We start from the raw sequence: 17522 nt of genomic DNA on the forward strand, positions 1-17522 counted from the left end.
ATTCTACCCAGTACTAACATGGAAGTTTCCAAGACAACAAAAAGGAATGAGTCTAATCTATGATAGCCAAAACAGAATTTCAGGAAAGTCGTATTTCTCTCCTGGCTCTGAGTGGCCCTGTGGTGATTTTCTCTCTCTCCTAAGTACTGGACAACAGAGAAGTCTCAGAAGGCTGGTATAGGGAAGGTATAGGGAAAGCGAAGAGAAATGAGGGAGTGGAAGAAGAGATGGTGTTAGAGAAAATTAAAATCTCCTGCCAACCCGAGAAATCCTCTTCACAAATGTAGAAAAGAAAGAAAATAGTTTTATTATGTTATTATTGAATAAGCATTAAACCAGAGTACAAAATGCATTGTAGGCAATCTACCAATGAAATTATAGAGACAAAAAGAAACACCAATTTTTATATAGTTGAGCAGATACGACCCATCACAAACATGTTTTCAATATTAACGGTAATTTGTCCTCTTATAAGAGGATTTTACAACATTATTTGCTATACGTTTTTTCATAGTTCATCATAAATTCACCTGGTAATTGGGGTAGCCACCTGTGCTAGTAATTGTTTTTATTTGAAAGAAAAATAAAATCTCTTCTATCTCTGTGTCTAGCAGGTGGTTGGTTACAGGTTGGAGCCAGGCACCTAAGGTAAACTCCCACAATGACAGGAGTCTAGGGGCAGTATCTTCCTTAACGTTTGCATTTCAAAGAGGTGGCTCCCAGGTCTTTTAAGAAAAACATTCCTAGATTGTAAAGCTGGCAAGATACTTTTCAGCCTTTAAAAAGATTTACGTACATACCAAAGGAGCACATTTAAGAATAGGTTTCTCAAGGAAATGCTCTAAGAAGAAGGAGGGAGGGACTAGTCTATTTTCTCTTCCGCTATGGTGAAAACTAAATTTAACTCACACTTACCATTACAATTCAAACGCTCTTCCCATGAGCTGAAATATGTCTCCTTAGCGGAAATCCTGTTAAAAAAGACAATAGACCCCACAAGGAGTCACTGGAGCTAAACCCAAGTCACCAGACCAACACTTAACACCAGTCAGTCTGGAGTTTACCTGGTCAGCACGAGTGAGGAAATTCCATCCTCCCCCTCGCCCGCTGTCTTCCCCTAAGGGAAGGTGACCTTGCCTGAAACAATCCACTCTTTGCTAGTACTTCCTTCCCCGCCCCACTTTTCTGCCTATAAAGGTCTCCCATTTTATACAGCTTCTCAGAGCTCCTATCTCCTAGGTGGAGTGCTGCTCGAGTAGTTGAAGAAAGTCAATTAGATCAACTTAGTTGAATTTTGTTTTTAACACCCAGATCCTAAATAAAAGGCTTTAGTGGCGATTCCATCTTCCAGGAACTGGATAAGAGTTTGTCACTAACTTTGAGAACGTGGACAAGAGGAAAATGACTACATGCATCCAAAGGAGAACGTTATAATTGAGGATAAGGGATCAACTGAGACTGGGAGGACTGCTTTTTGCCTTCCCCTCCTGTTTTTCCTGCCAGGAAAATGGGGATGCCCACACGGGTGCGCAAGCAGCAGGAAGCCACATTTAGATGGCGTTCACAGAAGGTGGTGTATAGGTTATATAGCCTAAGCCCAGGGAATTTAACTCGGTCATGGGTCGAAATAAAATCCAAAACACAGAAAAGCCTTTCAGCCTACGTACTGGACTAGCCAGACCCAACAAACGTTAAAGCCTTGACGCAATGGACCCGCGGGCTCAGGGGCGGGATGCGGAAACCATCTCCAGAAGGTGCCGCGGAGGCTTCTGGGGAATGTAGTCTTTCCGTCGAATGGGCAGAGGGAACAGACTTCACTCCGGAATCACTACCTGTTTTATGCACAGGTATCTTAAGAAAAGAGACGGATAGGTTGTCATTACTATAGACATTGTCCAGGTGAATTGACCTCGCGTCCCAGAAGCCGCAACGGTGGCGGCCTATGGTTGGCGGAGCCGGGGGGATTCTGGGAACTGTAGTTCTGAGCGGCGGAGGACTGCACGGACTTAAGAGTGCCGGTTCTAGTGAGCGAGGCCTGCCCCGGCCTCCTGCTGAAAGGAGGGTGGGGAAAAGTTGGGCCTGGAATTAAGAATCTGGGTAGAGTAAGGCTCGTGGAGGAGGCAGTAGCTCCGGCCGGCGGGTCGAGGAGGTTTCATTTTTGGCGAAGGGGGCGCGGCCCGAGACACACATTCGGGGCGGGGAAATGGAGATGAGACTCAGCCAGCTGTGCATCCCTGGGCTGCTCAGAGCTACGCGGACCTTCTCCGGCTAGGGCGAGTGAGCTAGAACTCTAATTTTTTGAAGGAGGTGGTATTATTCGTTGCCAAACAATTTCCGAATAGGGAGGCGGCTGCAGTCATGCATCATCGGGGTTTATTTGGGCTGTGGGCATGAGGTCAGCCAAGGCCAGAAAGACAGACACCTCCTGTGTGGGGATGGGGGCGCGGCTCCGGCTATATATACCCTGTTATTTCTGGCAAAGGAGTACTTACTTGGGTCCTGCGTCTACGAAAGTTCGTGGAAACCGAGCATTGATCATGATGATCAAGTTTTGGGGGTTTTTTTGTTTGTTTGTTTTAGTGAGGCTCCATATAGCCCTATGGGGAGGGGGTTAGTCTCAGGCTCTGCTGTACCTTGATTTGTTGAGGTGGGTGTGTGGAGGTGAGCTTGATGTGAACTGAATATCCCTAGGGGATCTGGGGGAATGTCTGGACTCCTGGGGCTTTTAAGGAGTGTGAGAGGTTCTGACCTAGGACAGACATCCTCCAGTGGTGGTGGAGTGCACACTGGGACCTGCATGTAGGCAGTTTTTAGAGAGCGGGTGGGTCTGCTTCTTTGGGATCTCTTGTCCCAGGGTTTGTTGGGAAGCAGGGGCCGTTGGCTGTCTATTCGAATTACTTCCCACATCTGGTGGGGTCCAAGTATCAGGATTTTAATTTAATTTTTAATTTTTTGGCACGGATAAATTTTGAACCTACCCAGCGAACCCCCATGGACCTATTACCAGATCTAGCATTTATTAATTAATGGCCATTCTTGTTTCACATACATCCCCTCCACCCTATATGGATAAGCTTTGAGTATTGTCACACCCCAGAGGGGTTGGTCACTACTGACATTACCACTGACCCAGCTGGCTAAAGGCATGGCACTCCACAGCTAGAGTTCAAATCTAGGCACTTTCTAGCTCTTCAACTTGAGCAAGATTTATAACTCTGCCTCAGTTTATCCTAAGACCTAACTTATGAGGCCTTTGAGAGGTAAAACTTATACAGTGCATGGTATATAGTAAGAGTTTTTTGTAATTATTAACTATTACTAATAATGTTACCACTTGAGGCCCATAGCCACTGAAGGGGTTCCGAACAGGCCTCCCCAAGATGTGTCACTTCGGCATGTGAATTATTTTGAGTTGAAGGCAGTCGAGACCCTGTGGGCTCACGAGAAATTTTTCCCTCTCCTTTAAAGAGTCTAAATTTAGGGCTTTGCCCATAATAAGAGTTATCACAAGAAATTACTATTTATGACCTATCCATAGGGCAGGGCAAACTTCTAATTACTGAACATCTGCTCTTCTTTTTGTCCTGTAAACAACCTTCCTCTCTGGAGCCCAAGGCACCTTCATCCTTAGCTCAGAATGCCATTATACCTCATTTTCTCTTTCTGTTCCTGAACCTCTCACACGTGGGTTTCCCATATGTGGGTATGTAATTAACTTTGGTTGTTTTCTCTTGTTCATTTTATCTGTCTTATGAAGATTTAATTATTAGAACAGCCAGAAGAACCTAGAAAGGTAGAGGAAAGTTGCTTCTCCTTCCACAGCAAAAAAAGAATGGATTCCTTACTTAATAACAGCATATCAGGGCAGGCTGTGTTCTGATGACTACGCTTGGCTCTGTTCCTAGAAACTATTTTCTTCTCTGACAGATCTGAGGCTATTATTTTTAAACTAAGAGGTGCACCCCTCATTTTGAACTTGGAGATTTCTAGCCTGGTATCTGGAGGCCAAGAGAAATTCCTGAACCTCACACTGACTGTTTTTTCCTCAGGTCCACCTTCTCATATCCCTGCCTGTCCAGAGAGGACTGTGTAGAGAGAGTGGGCTCCTGACAGCCCACTCGAAGGTGATTACCACTCACCTTTCACATTCTTCACCTCTCTCAGTGTTTTCTGTGCTCCAAACCATAGGTGAATTTCCTTTGCTCCTCCTGACGTCTTGTGTCCTGCAATGTCTCATTTGAGGCTCAGAGGTCTTGCTTATTTTCCTAGGATACCAGGGCTGATTTAAGGGCAAGGCTTTTATAGGGAATATTACTCCAGACCAGTGTTCTCACTCAGGTTATCGCCATCCTTGCCCCAGCAACATTTCTCTTAAAAAACAATTCAGCTGAGTAACTTTGAAGATATAATTGGCTTTTCAATAATTCATGAATTGGGCAGCATCCCAGCTAGCAAATAGAAAATGAAGAGCTCTACAAAAGGGAAGACAAACTGTCTTTCCCAATTTACTTTAAAGGTCACCTTCCTGGGAGAGGTTGAGACTGCTATTAAGTCTTCGTTTTCTGTTGTGGGGGCAGGTGACTATTTTGGAACTGTCGTTTATTTTTTTAACCCTTTTAAGGTTTATTTCTATGCATTTTATGTTCTTGATGCTTTTGGAAACCTTTTTTAAATGTGCTTTTCTAATTGTTTCTGACTAGTATTAAAAAATACAATCGATGTTCCTCTATTGACCCCTTATATCCAGCCCCCCTGGCTAAATTTAAATTCACTTATTAGTTTTAGTTTTTTTAATTTTTATTTTTCAATTAGAGTTGAGAGTCAGTATTATTTTAGGTTAGTTTCAGGTGTACAGTGTAGTGGTTAGACATTTATAGAATTTATGAAGTGGTCCCCCTGATTAGTCTAGTACCCACCTGGCACTACACATGGTTATTGCAATATTATTGGCTGTGTTTCCTGTGCTGTACTTTACATCCTTGTCACTATTTTGTAACTACTAATTTGTACTTCTTAATCGCTTCACCTTTTTCACCCAGCCTCCCAATCTCCCTCCCATCTAGCAGTCACCAGTTTGTTCTCTCTTTGTGTCTGTTTCTGTTTTGTTTGTTCCTTTATTTTGTTCTTTAGATTCCATATATAAGTGAAATCATATGATATTTGTTTTTCTCTGTCTGACTTATTTCACTTAGCATAATACCCTCTAGGTCCATCCTTGTTGTTGCAAATGGTAAGATTTCTTTTTTTTTTTTATGGCTGACTAATATTCCATTGTATAAATGTACCATAACTTCTTTATCCAATCCTCTATTGATGAGCACTTAGGTTGCTTCCATATCTTGGCTATTGTAAATAATACTGCAGTAAACACAGGGGTGCATATATCTTTTTGAGTTAGTGTTTTGGTTTTCTTTGGATGGATACCCAGAAGTGTAATTGCTGGGTCATCAGATAGTTCTATGTTTAATTTTTTGAGGAACTTCCAAACCATTTTCCATAATGGCTGTACCAATTTGCAGTCTTACCAACAGTACACGAGGGTTCCCTTTTCTCTACATCTTTGCCAACACTTGTTTTTTATTTATTGATAGCCATTCTGGCAGGTGACAGGTGATATCTCATTGTGGTTTTGCATTTCTCTGATGATTAGTGATCATATGTCTACTGGCCATCTATCTGTATGTCCTCTTTGGAGAAATGCCTATTCAGGTCCTTTGCCCATTTTTTAATTGGATTGTTTTTTGGTGTTGCGTTGTATGAGTTCTTTATAAATTTTGGATATTAACCCCTTATCAGATGTATCATAGGCAAATATCTTCTTTCATTCAGTAGGTTGTCTTTTTGTTTTGTCCACGATTTCCTTTGCTGTGCAAAACCTTTTTAGTTTGATTTGTTTATTGGGGCAGTATTCTCATTTGTTTATTTTCTCTTTTGTTTCCCTTGCCTGAGAAGATATATCAGAAAAAATATTACTAAGAGCAATGTCAGAGAGTTTACTGCCTATGTTTTCTTCTAGGAGTTTTATGGTTTAGGGTCTTACATTTAAGTCTTTAATCCATTTGAGTTTATTTTTGTATATGGTGTAAGAAGGTGGTCCAGCTTCATTTTTTTGCATGTATCCGTCCAGTTTTCCAACACCATTTACTGAATAGACTGTCTTTACACTCCATTGTATAGTGTTGCCTCCTTTGGATTATTCTAGTTTTAATTTTTTGGATTCTAGGACAAAGTTGTGAGTATTAATAAAGACAGGTTTATTTCCCATAGATTATCAGTTTTATTAATTTTGTATATATTCTAGTATTTTTTTGTCAAAAGGCAAAGATTAAACACACATATTTATGCTCCCCACCCCACCTTTCCTAAAGGTGCCTTTGCTTAAAATGAAGTTTTTAGTTGATGTGTAGTAAAATTTTCCCACCTCTTCCTTAATGTCTTCTGTACTTTAAATATTTTTTCTTTTTAAAGAAAATCTGCCTGTGTACATTCTATATGTTTCTAAATGTTTATTTTTTTGGTGCTAATATTTAGCTCTTTCTCTACTTATCCTAATCATATGGCAGAAGAGAGAGTGACCATCTGTGCTTATGGTGTTAGGGAATGAATCTAAGAGCTTCTTAGGGGAACCCTAGCTAGCCTCAAAAGGGAACTTGGCAGCAGTAGGACTGCCATCATTTGGGCTGAGATCCTGGACAGGGTGTCTGAGTTGCTTCTGATGGTGGTAAAGATCCTAATACCACCTGCCTTTTAGGACCACATGAGTGGAGGACTTCAGCTTGGGACCATCAGGAGACACAAATGTACCTCTCTGATAAGGCCGTGTGGCATACACGTATAAAAAAGAAAGGTGGGAGGTTATCTTTACAGAGTCATTGTGAGTCCTGGAGCTCTTCCTAGACTAAGAAGGACTCAGTTTGATCCCACCCCCCACTCCCCCAAAAAAACAAAACTAACTCAGAGTACGGGAACATAGGGGATCAAACAGCTGGAACCCTGGTCCAGTGGATTAGGAGCTGAGTTCTGAATGCCCCAGTTAGTCTGGAAGGAGACATTCTGAGGCTCTTTCTCCACAGGCATTATGCTGTTTCTTCTCTCTGACTCAGGCTCCAAGTGACAGAGGTTGATACAAGACATGGGGTTTGTACCTGAGGTTCAGGGGTGGGAGGAAAGTGTAAACTGTCACATAAGGGAGAGTGGCAGGGGACAGACTGAAGGGCCTACAGGCTGGAAAGGAATGAGATAAAAAAAATCCAGGGAACCTCCATAGACTGAGACTCCATATTTGTTGAAGAGGAGGCTGTGAGAGGGCAGGATCCCTGCTGAGGAGGCACAAACAGGGCCTTATAGTAAAGGTCCTGGCAGTGTCAAATTGCCTCTCCACTCCACAGGTCCTGCAGGGCTTCATGGAAACAAGGTGGGCTTTTATAAGGAAGAAAGTTTGGAGAAGTCATCCCAGGCAGCAGAACTCGATCTCGAGATGAAATAACTTCTACCTGGCCTTCTGGCAGAATTTCAAGGCAAACACTGGGCTGACCCTGAGACCATGATGTTGCTTAATCCTTCTATTTGAGGAGAGCAGGACTGGGAGGAGATTTTGCCTTTGGAGAACACGGAAGATATAGAGACCATGAAGAAATTCACCCAAAATCATGTGGCAAAAGGTGAGAGTTGTTGAGGGTAGGGAAGGTGAAGAGGGGGAGCAAGGCTCCAGGTTCAGCTGAGAATGCTCTAGCGACCATAGCCGAGTAAAGGGACCACTTACTCCATTACAAGGCTTAGAGGACCTGCTCTGGGAGCATTATGGGAGGCCTGGTTTCTCACAGCTTCTTTTTCTTCTCCTAGGTTTGGCTTCTAACGATACTGACTGGCTCCAAGCAAAGGAGGGAAAGCCTAAAATGCCAGTGAGTTGGGGTTACTTTTTTTGTTGTTGTTCTGAAATGCTGGTTCATTTTCCAGAGACTAGGTATACTGTATGTTCATCTGCCATGGCCAGTCTTGGGAAGAGAAAAGACAATCAACAAGTCCATGCCTGTGTCAGGCACTGTGTTGGCCACTTCATAATGATTTCTGCATTTGTTTATTTTATTTTCCTTGTTGAAAAATATACCCAAGATTAATAGTAAGAGTCCAGGAAACTTTAAAACATAAGGGATATTTTTGAAAAACAGATTATTAAAAATCTTAAATGTACTGTTAAATTAATTTCATTTCATATCCATACTAATATTTTGCACTGGATTTTTTTTTTTAACTATTGAAATGTTCGAACCTATATAGAAGTGGAAAGCATAGTAATAAAGGGCCTCAGATACCATCATCCAGCTTCACCAGTCATCTGCCATGGCCAGTCTTGTTTCCTTTCTACCTCTCCCGTGTCCCTCACTGGATTATTTTAGACAAATCTCAGCCATCATAACATTTTCTCCATAATTCTTAAAAATAGCTGTAAGAGGGTGGTGGTAGTGGTAATACTGTTTATTCCAGAGAGAGAAAGTCTGGCCTAGGGGGGTGTGTGATTTGTGCATGGCCACACTCATCTAGTCAGTGGTAGAGCTAGGATTTCAACCCCATTTTCTCTGACTCTCAAGCTCCTGCATCTTCTAGTGTATTGCCTTCAAGACTCTGCCACATAAATCCCCATCTAAAAATGTAGGAGCATATTTTTCAGTTCTAAGGAATGGGCTTGCATTATATAATGAATGACTCATACAGAATACTCTCTCTAGATACAATGCTTCACACCCCCCATTCTCTTCTTTACCAGAAATTTGATGTATTCTTTTATATGAGGTGTGTGTGTAAGATTCTGCAAGCCAAACCAGTAGGTTTATAAGTAGACTATCAAGGAGCCTACAAGTTCTTTGGAAAAATAATGTGTAAAAACAAGAAATGATGGCAATAATAGTTATTTTTACTATAATGATTGAATTGGTTACATAATCGTGCAGTAAACGCTATTACAAAGTGCTAGCCTAACGCTTTCAAAGCAATGTCCAGCCACTCACAGTTTATTGATAATTAAACTCAGTGATACAGCAGGACAGGGCACATTCCTTGAGTGGTGGCGGTGGGGGGGGAGGGTAGGGGCGGAGCTCAAGCCCTACACTGAGAGAGAAAAGGGTTCTTTGCTGAGCCCAAGAAAGAATTGAAACGCCTGCTAAAGTTAGAGCCAAAAGGAAAGTTTATTAGAGAAGGGAAAAAGCAAAGACGAGAAAGTAAGGACAAAAAGCCAAGACAAGAAAAAAAGCCCCCATGTTGGGTAATCCAGTTTATATATCACTTAGTTTTTCTGTGAATCACAGCTCAAAGACTTTTGTTTACCCATTTTCCTTTGACATGGACATACAGTGAGAAAGGATAAGAGTATCTAGCATGTAAAGGTACAAATGTGTTGTGTGAAAGGGCTGCTGATAGTTCCTAGCCTTCGATCCATAGGTTCCCCATGATTTTAGCCGTAGGGAATGAACGATTTTGTGTAGGGCACCGCTAAAAGACTGTTTTCCCTCTTTTCCCTTCACAATGTGGGAAAATGGGTTAGTAATCCCAGGAAAAAATCTTCCTTTGTTCTGCAGGTTTCCTAGTGGTCTGCTATAGGGCTGATAAGCATATTGCAATCTCTGAATAAGCTTGATTTAACATTTTTGTTCTCTTGCCTCCTCCCTACATTAATAGGACACAGGACAAGTATTTCTGGAATGGTGATGTGAGGAGCTCCACAGACTGTCTCCCCAGTAAAACAACCAAAATGATTTTAAAAACCTATAAAACCCAGCCATTTAAAGCCACCGGAAACTGTCCTAAGGACATATATACAAATGGAGAAACATTTCAAGAAAACTCTCAGTGAGAACGGCAAGAGTCGATGGCATTTGGCCACCAACCTGCTCCCTTGTGCCCACTCTTCAGCTCAGCATAATGGAAGCTCTACTCTGAGTGGGTATAGTTGAGAAGGGGGCTCGTACTCCCAGTTCCCAATCTAGGACTATACTTTTCCCCCGGGAGAGGCAGGCCACCTCATCACTCCCAGCTCAGTGTTGCAGGCAAGCTAGTCAAGAGACCTGGGGCTTTCTTCCTCCACCACCCCCTGTCTGTAGGAGAGAAGCTCTGTCTTTGGCACAGGAGGGACCTGATTGCCTTCTCCCCAGCTTGCTCATAGGGCAGAGATTCCCTGCCAGGAGGGGAAAGCTGAGAAGAAACAAACTGCCACTCCCGCCCAGTGCCCTGCTCTTAGCAGGAGTGTCACTCAGAGAAGTGGTTGCTCATCCTGCTCCTAGCTTTGAGCAGTGGTGCAGAGGTCCTGCCTGGGGGAGAGGCGCGTTGGAAGAACAGAGACCAGCATAGTGCTCCCTAAGGGCACTGGCTTTATTTGGAACTGAGCATAGGGAAGTTGAAGCCTAAGGGTGCTTTTAAAAACAATGGAGATTTTGGTGGTGAGTAATGAAGAGGCAGCTGGCAGGTCGGTGATAGCAACAAGCAATATGGCAGATCAACTAAAAGTTTAACAGAGGAGCACAAGGGAAAGAGCTGAGAAGAACCCTCCTAGGGTCTCAAATACTGGCTTTAAAACTACCCCTGTAAAAGGGCCTGCCTTTAATTGGATCGGACTCTGAAGCCATTTATAACCCCAAGACATTGTTGAATATAATAGAGCAGTCAGCTAGTGATTAGTGGAGGCTAATAGCTGGGTGTGATGTGAATAGAGGCAGACCATCCGGAACCTTAGGAACCTTAAGAGGGAGATCAGGGAAGGACACTAAGAGCCCTGCTAAAAGGACTGTCATTTCTGGAGGGGGGAGGGTCAGAGTGACTGTTTGCGCACTCAAGGCTGCATCCACTAAGCCACATCTTCAGGGGAATAGCCTTTTTTGAACTAGTCCAGACAAGTCACAGAACATTGGACAAGCATTCACAGCAACAGCCTGGGGAGGGGGCACAGTTTATTTTTATTTTTACATAAGATGTCCAGTATTCAACAAAAAAATTATATAGGTAGGTAGATAGGGAAATAGAGAGGCAGGGAGAGAAAGAGAAAGAATATATGAATACGAGAATGAGCGAAAGCCTAAAATTTTCCTGGTTTTTAAAAACACCTTTTCAGTTCTCTGTGTTAAATTATCTCACTGGATTGTAAATTCATCTTCCCTTTATTGGTTAGGAGTTGTTCATTGGATGATGCACTCTGAACACAAAGTTTCTTTTAATAGAAGTTCTCCAGCTCATTCTCAATTCTTCCATCTCAGAATTCCTCCAGTACAAAACCTCAGGGTCATTTTCCAGAGCACTGTTTGAGGTTTTCGAATTGATTCACAAATCATTTTATTGCAGGAAGCGACACCCGATGGAGGAATTTGGACGCGCAGACAACTTTGTTAGAGGAAGGAGAATTTATTGGCCCGCGGAGCATGTGGGGTTAACAACACCATGCACGAGCTCCCCTTGGTTAGATTTTTTACAGTTTATATACCCTTGTCCATGCAAGTGGTGTGTGATTCCTTTGTCTGAGGTTTCACTTGTGTTTCATGACTCAGGATGGGGAGGAGGAGCTTCGGGTGGGGAGAAGGGGATAGGAATTTCCAGACTATTGGTCTTATCTATTTACCGGTCATTTTGCCTTGTGGAACCCACGACCTTGGCATTGTCAGCACTGTTATAGAATTTTCGGAGAGAGGGGACACCAAGGCTATAAGCAGAAAGTAGCACTTATTGATGCTGGCACCAGCTCAGCAGATTCCTATCCAAAGGCTGAGCCCCGATTGTAACATAGCAAGCAGTTTTACACGGTCTTGTTATTCCTACACAGCTACAGCGATAAGGAAGAGCATTAGTTGGATAGCAAGCTATGAATCAACAGATGAGAGTCCTTGAGGTTGGGGAGGTTGCTATGGGGAAACATGTTAGCTAGACAGTCCTGGGTGGGGAGAGGGCGGTCAGGAATGGATTTAACTGGCTCAGTTGGTCATTTCTGCAAGCCTTTTCCTTTGCATTTTTCAGATGCCTCCTCTCCTCTCTTAATTTCTCTAATGAAATCATAAGTGTTGTATACATCAATTATGCTCCCCTCAGATTTTAACACAAAGCCATGGTGATGCCCAGAAGAATTTGATACAGAGAACTGTGTACTCTGAAAAAACTAGACCAACTTCTTGTATATCCAGATTCTCCAGGGCCACCAGGTATGCTCTCCTTCCACTGGGAAAATTGATGGTGACTTGCTATCCAGTAATTGGCTGCTTGTTTACAGGTGCCCGTTATATTCAGAGATGTGGCTGTGGTCTTCACAGAGGCAGAATGGAAGAGACTGAGCTCTGAGCAGAGAAACCTATACAAAGAAGTGATGTGTGAGAATTACAGGAATCTTCTCTCATTGTGGGAGGTTGTGTTCTTCATTAATTCAGTAGAGATTTATTGACTACCTATTATGTGCCAGAAAATGTTCTAAACACCTAGAAGAACCTATTAGTAAATGAAATAGTAACCATTGTCCATGGATGCTTACTTTTTCTAGTGTGTAGAGACAGACAACATACAAAAAGCTTCATATACAGGGATATTATGACATGATATGGTGTTTTAGAAGCACTACCCAGTAAAAAATAATTAAAAAGTGGAGCAAGATAAAGGAGTATTGAGTGTAAGAGGGTGGCTGGCTGAATTTTGAAACTGGGTATTTGAAATCAGTGAGGAGGTAACATTTGACCAAGGATATAATGTGGTGAGGGAGTTAGAGCTCTGGGTACCTAGGGTAAGTGCATTCGGGTAGAGGGACTCATTGGTGCTCTGACCTTAAGGAAGGGATATGCCTACTGGGTAGAAGGAATTGCAAGGAGGCCAGTGAGAACTGAAGCACAGTTTGCAAGGAAGAGAGTAGTGAGAAATGTCTTCTGTGACAAGTTAAAATTAAATGTCAGCGTTCATAGGGCTTTTGGGTTTCATCGGCCATATTTTTTTGTCATTGATTTAAAAATGTACGTTGATTCTTTAAATCTAGGTTGATAGATACTTTTGATTGCAGCTTTACTTTGATTCAGGGGTTCGGCACCTTCTTCTATAAAGGACCAGATAGTAACTATTTTAGGTTTTGTAGGTGATATGGTCTCTCTAACCACACTCACTTCTGCCCTTGTAGCGCTAAAGTATTCACAGACAATACGTAAATCAATGAGCGTAGCTGTATTTCAATCAGACTTTATTTGTGGACACTGAATTTTGAATTTCATATAATTTTTATGTATCATGAAATATTATTCTTTTGACTTGTTTCCAACTCTAAAATTTTAAAACCATTTTTAGCTTGTAGACTGCAATAGGAGGCCAGATTTAGCTTGTAGACCTTAGTTTTTGCACCCCTTGTTCTAGATCAGTGCCATCCAGTGGAAATACAATGTGAATCACATGGGTAATTTTAAATTTCCTAGTGACCACATTAAAAAAGTAGAAATAAATGTCACCAGTGAAATTAAAATATTGTATTTAACCCAGTATATCAAAATATTATCATTTCATCATGTAAGCAATATAAAAAATTAATGAGATATTTTACTTTTTTTGTACTAAGTGTTCAAAATCTAGTGTGTGTTTTATACTTATAGCACATCTTAGTTCAGAGGAGCTACATTTCAAGCACTCAAACGTGTATGGCTAGTGGCTACCAGATCAGATAATGCAGTTCTGGCTATTCCTATATTTCTAGATAAAGCATGTAGAGAAGACTCACAGTTTTGGAGACAGAAACTAGTTTCAAGCAGGAGTTTCTTCAGGATTTTTTTTTTTTCAAATGGCATGGCTGTTTCCCTGATACCAATTAATCAGATTTTCCTGGTTCCATTTTCACCTTCTTTGATGTGTTTTGATCTGACTCCATCTAGTTTGAGCTCCATCTAATAAAATGTTGATTTGGCCTTAGCTAGTCAATCTTAATTAGATTTTGTTTTTCTTATTTTCCTCTGGTCATATTTTCCTCTTTCTTTATGTTAATTCATTGAATGGGTTCAGAAGAAAATGTTAAAGTGACCTAGTTCAAATTAGTCTCAGTATGGAAAGCTTTGATCCAAGTTGCATTTCTTGACATTGTTTTCTTTGTCTTGCTTGACACCACAATATTCTGCAGCTCCCCAGCCTCTCATGTCTCTCTTTTCAACTTTTGTCTTTTTCCCTTTTCTCTGGATTGTAGAGATCCATAGGACTAATGTCACAAACTCTTTTTTTTTTCTGGGTCTACGTTAACATCCTTAAACAATTCGTGAACTGTAATGATTTGCCCATAACATATTATGATAAACCCATATTATCTATCACTCTGTCACCTGTGCTTTATCCTCACATTTCTGTTTGGTTATGAGAGAGCACAAGTTTATTCTCAATCTTACCAAAAATTGAGATCATACAATTTGCCCTTTAAACCAGTCTCTTTTCTCTAATTCTCCACAAATTCATGTTACGAAGTCCCTTCTTCAGGGGTACTATTAGAAATAAATGGGCTGATATCCCCTGAAATAATCTTTAAAGCCTTCGTAGGGGCAATATTTCAGTTAGCATAGGCTAGTAATGCTGTAGTAAGACACAGCACCAAAATTTGGTGGCTTATAACAGCAAATGTTTATTTCTTACTTATATTACTTCTTTTCTACAGTTTGGATGGTGTTCTGGAATCCAGGCAAAAGGACTAGCCTCTGTGCGGGTCATGGGATTCTTACAGAAGAAGGAGAAAGAGTAATGAAGGAACTACATTGTGGTTCTTAAAACTTGTTTGAAAGTAGCGCTAACTTTTCACCAACGTTTGGAGGCTAAAGCAAATCCCATAGCCAAGTCTGATGTCATAGTGATGGGATTGGTTTGGGCACAAGGTGCCAGAATCCTTTCTTGTCCACTGCTGAATCCACAATACTCAGTAGAAAACCTAGCACTTAGAAACTTCTAATAAGTGTTTGTGATGGGCAACCTGAAATTCAGATTTTTTTCATGCACAGTCTCTTTAACCTCTGTTTCATATACTATTTCCTATGTTTGGGAGACCACCAGACCGAGTGACGTTTTATGTGTATCAGTCTTTTTTTTTGTAATAAGAGAAGTCATGAAGGAGATTTCCACATAGGTCATAGAGACTATTACCTCCAAGTAGAACAGAGTTGTGGACAGTATATATTAATGTGAGTGTTCGTGGCTTAGATGATTTACTAGAAAGAAAAGGCTGAAAGTATTGAAGCTGGTTGCAAAGCAGAATGTTTACTTTAAAGGCGCCTAGGCTGAGTGACATGTAACATGTTTTTGGTGTGGATTTCCTGGATTGCAGTAGAAAATGGAATGTGTAGAAATGGAATGTAAGGGAATTATCGATGGAAAACAAATATCGATAACAGGTGTGGTAGGAAGACACTCTCTGTCCTAAGACAAGGCGGAACAGCCCAGCAACCCTACTTAGGGCTTCTCTAACTGAACACTCTCTCTGCAACAGAATCAAAGCCAGAACTAGGCTCCTTTCCTCCTGCCTTCTGGCTTCCTCTCAGCCACTCCTCAGCCAACATGTGCTTCAGATCTTCTCGGGCTTATGTGACTTTCATCCAAGGAATTCTGGCCAAGGGCATCAGGAGCACAAGTTTTCTGCTCAAAGCTGCTGGAGTGAAAACAGAAGGGCAAGAGAAAGAAGGTGGCTGTAGACCCCAGTGTGTGAAGACAGAGGAGAGAGAGACCTTAGGCACATTCCCCAGCCCACCCCGAAGGCAGTCAGCAAGTTCTAGAGAAGGCAGAATGGTGGAAACAGAGCCTAACTTAGCCCAAATGGTAAACACTGGGCAAACAGACAAAGGAGTGAAGGAATTAGAAACCCTGAGATCTGGAGCAGTCAGCTGTAGTGAGCATGAACTAGACTGTCGCCTGAAGTCAAACTTCATTACAAACCAGGTGACCCTCTCAGCAGAGAAGCCCTATGTTTGCAGGGAGTGTGGGCGAGGCTTTAAAGATAAGTCAAACCTCATCAGACACCATCGGACACACTCAATGGAGAAGCCTTATGCGTGCGGTGAGTGTGGCTGAGGCTTCAGCCTGATGGCAATCCTTATTAATCACCAGAGGAAACACTCAGGAGAGAAGCCGTATGTGTGCAAGGCTTCAGCCAGAAGTGCAACCTCAACAGACACACAAGAACACATTCAGAACAGAAGCCTTATTTGTGCAGGGACTGTGGCCAGAGCTTTAGAAATAATTCAGTCCTCCTTAGACATCGGTGGACTCACTCAGGGGAGAAGCCCTATGTTTGTCAGGAGTGTGGGCAAGGCTTCGGTGAGAAATCATACTTCATCTGACACCACAGGACACACTCAGGGGAGAAACCTTACATGTGCCTGGAGTGTGGACGAGGATTTGGTGATAAGTCAACCCTGAGAAAACACCAGAGGATTCACTCAGGAGAGAAGCCCTATGTTTGTCAGGAGTGTGGGCCAGGTTTCAGCGAGAGAAGTCATCCTTTGTCAGACACCAGAGGACACAGGAGAGAAACCTTACGTGTGCCTGGAGTGTGGACGAAGATTTGGTGATAAGTGAACCCTGAGAAAACACCAGGGGATTCACTCAGAGGAGAAGCCTTATGTGTGCAGTGAGTGTGGCCGAGGCTTTAGCCGGAAATCCTTTCTCCTCATTCAAGGGACGCACTCGGAGGAGAAGCATGTTTGCAGGGAGTGCGCGCGAAGCTTTAGCTACAAGTCAGATGTCATTAGCTACCAGAGGATGCACTGAGAGGAGAAGCCTTGTGTATGCAACGATCATGGGCAACACTTTAGCAATCAGTCAAACCTCATCTTACACCAGAGAGACACCTGGGGAGTAGTCCTGTGTGTGCGGAGTGAGTGAAGCTGAAGAGAGCGGATTGTAAGCTTGACAAGGTCCTTATAGTCTGTGAGGGCAACCAAGGGTTACCTCACCTCTGCAAACTCCTTCTGAGAAAAACAAAGTACGAATGTAGCCACAGGCAGGCAAACAAGCTGAAGGTCACGATAAGACATAGCTTGGGAAAAGTAGAAGAAACAATGTCGTTATGCCTGGGGGAAACTGTTTATGCCACCTAGTATGTTCTTGTATAAAAGCAGCTTACAAAATTGAACTGCGCCATTGTCCACCATCAGTGGGCGGTGGACCTCCTGATCCCAGCTTTCTGTCTTCTTTCTTTTCTTTATGTCCCACTGTTCCCACTCAGGTATATTTTCCAGAGCTGCGCTGGACGTGGCAGGATTTACCACTTGCTGGACGCGGCATGAAGCTTCAGAGATGTGTCAGCTCTTATCAGGCACTGAAGACACATTCAGGAGAGGAGCCTTATGCATGCAGAGTATGGGTATCTCTGGCTGTAAGTCAACTCTCATTGCATAAGGAGGCCAAGGGTGGGAAGTATTGTGTGTTCAGGGTCTGTGCGTGAGTTGTTAGCTGTAAGTAAACATTTACCAAACATCCAGTGGCCAACTCTGGAGAAGTATCATGTGTTCTGGGAGTGTTGGGGGGCCTTGCAAAAGGACAAACAGGCAGGTATAAGGTGG

General features: G+C 42.4%; 2 pseudogenes; both read left to right on the forward strand.

Annotated features, from left to right (window-relative positions):
• Window positions 1–2288: 2288 nt before the first annotated feature.
• Window positions 2289–13922, forward strand: LOC120603472 (zinc finger protein 343-like; annotated as a pseudogene).
• Window positions 13923–15993: 2071 nt separating this feature from the next.
• LOC120603355 (zinc finger protein 343-like) lies at window positions 15994–17179 on the forward strand (annotated as a pseudogene).
• The last annotated feature ends 343 nt before the right edge of the window (window positions 17180–17522 follow it).

The sequence above is a fragment of the Pteropus medius genome, unplaced genomic scaffold (genome assembly GCF_902729225.1).
Source record: "Pteropus medius unplaced genomic scaffold, Ma_sr-lr_union100, whole genome shotgun sequence".
Classification (NCBI taxonomy): Eukaryota; Metazoa; Chordata; class Mammalia; order Chiroptera; family Pteropodidae; genus Pteropus; species Pteropus medius.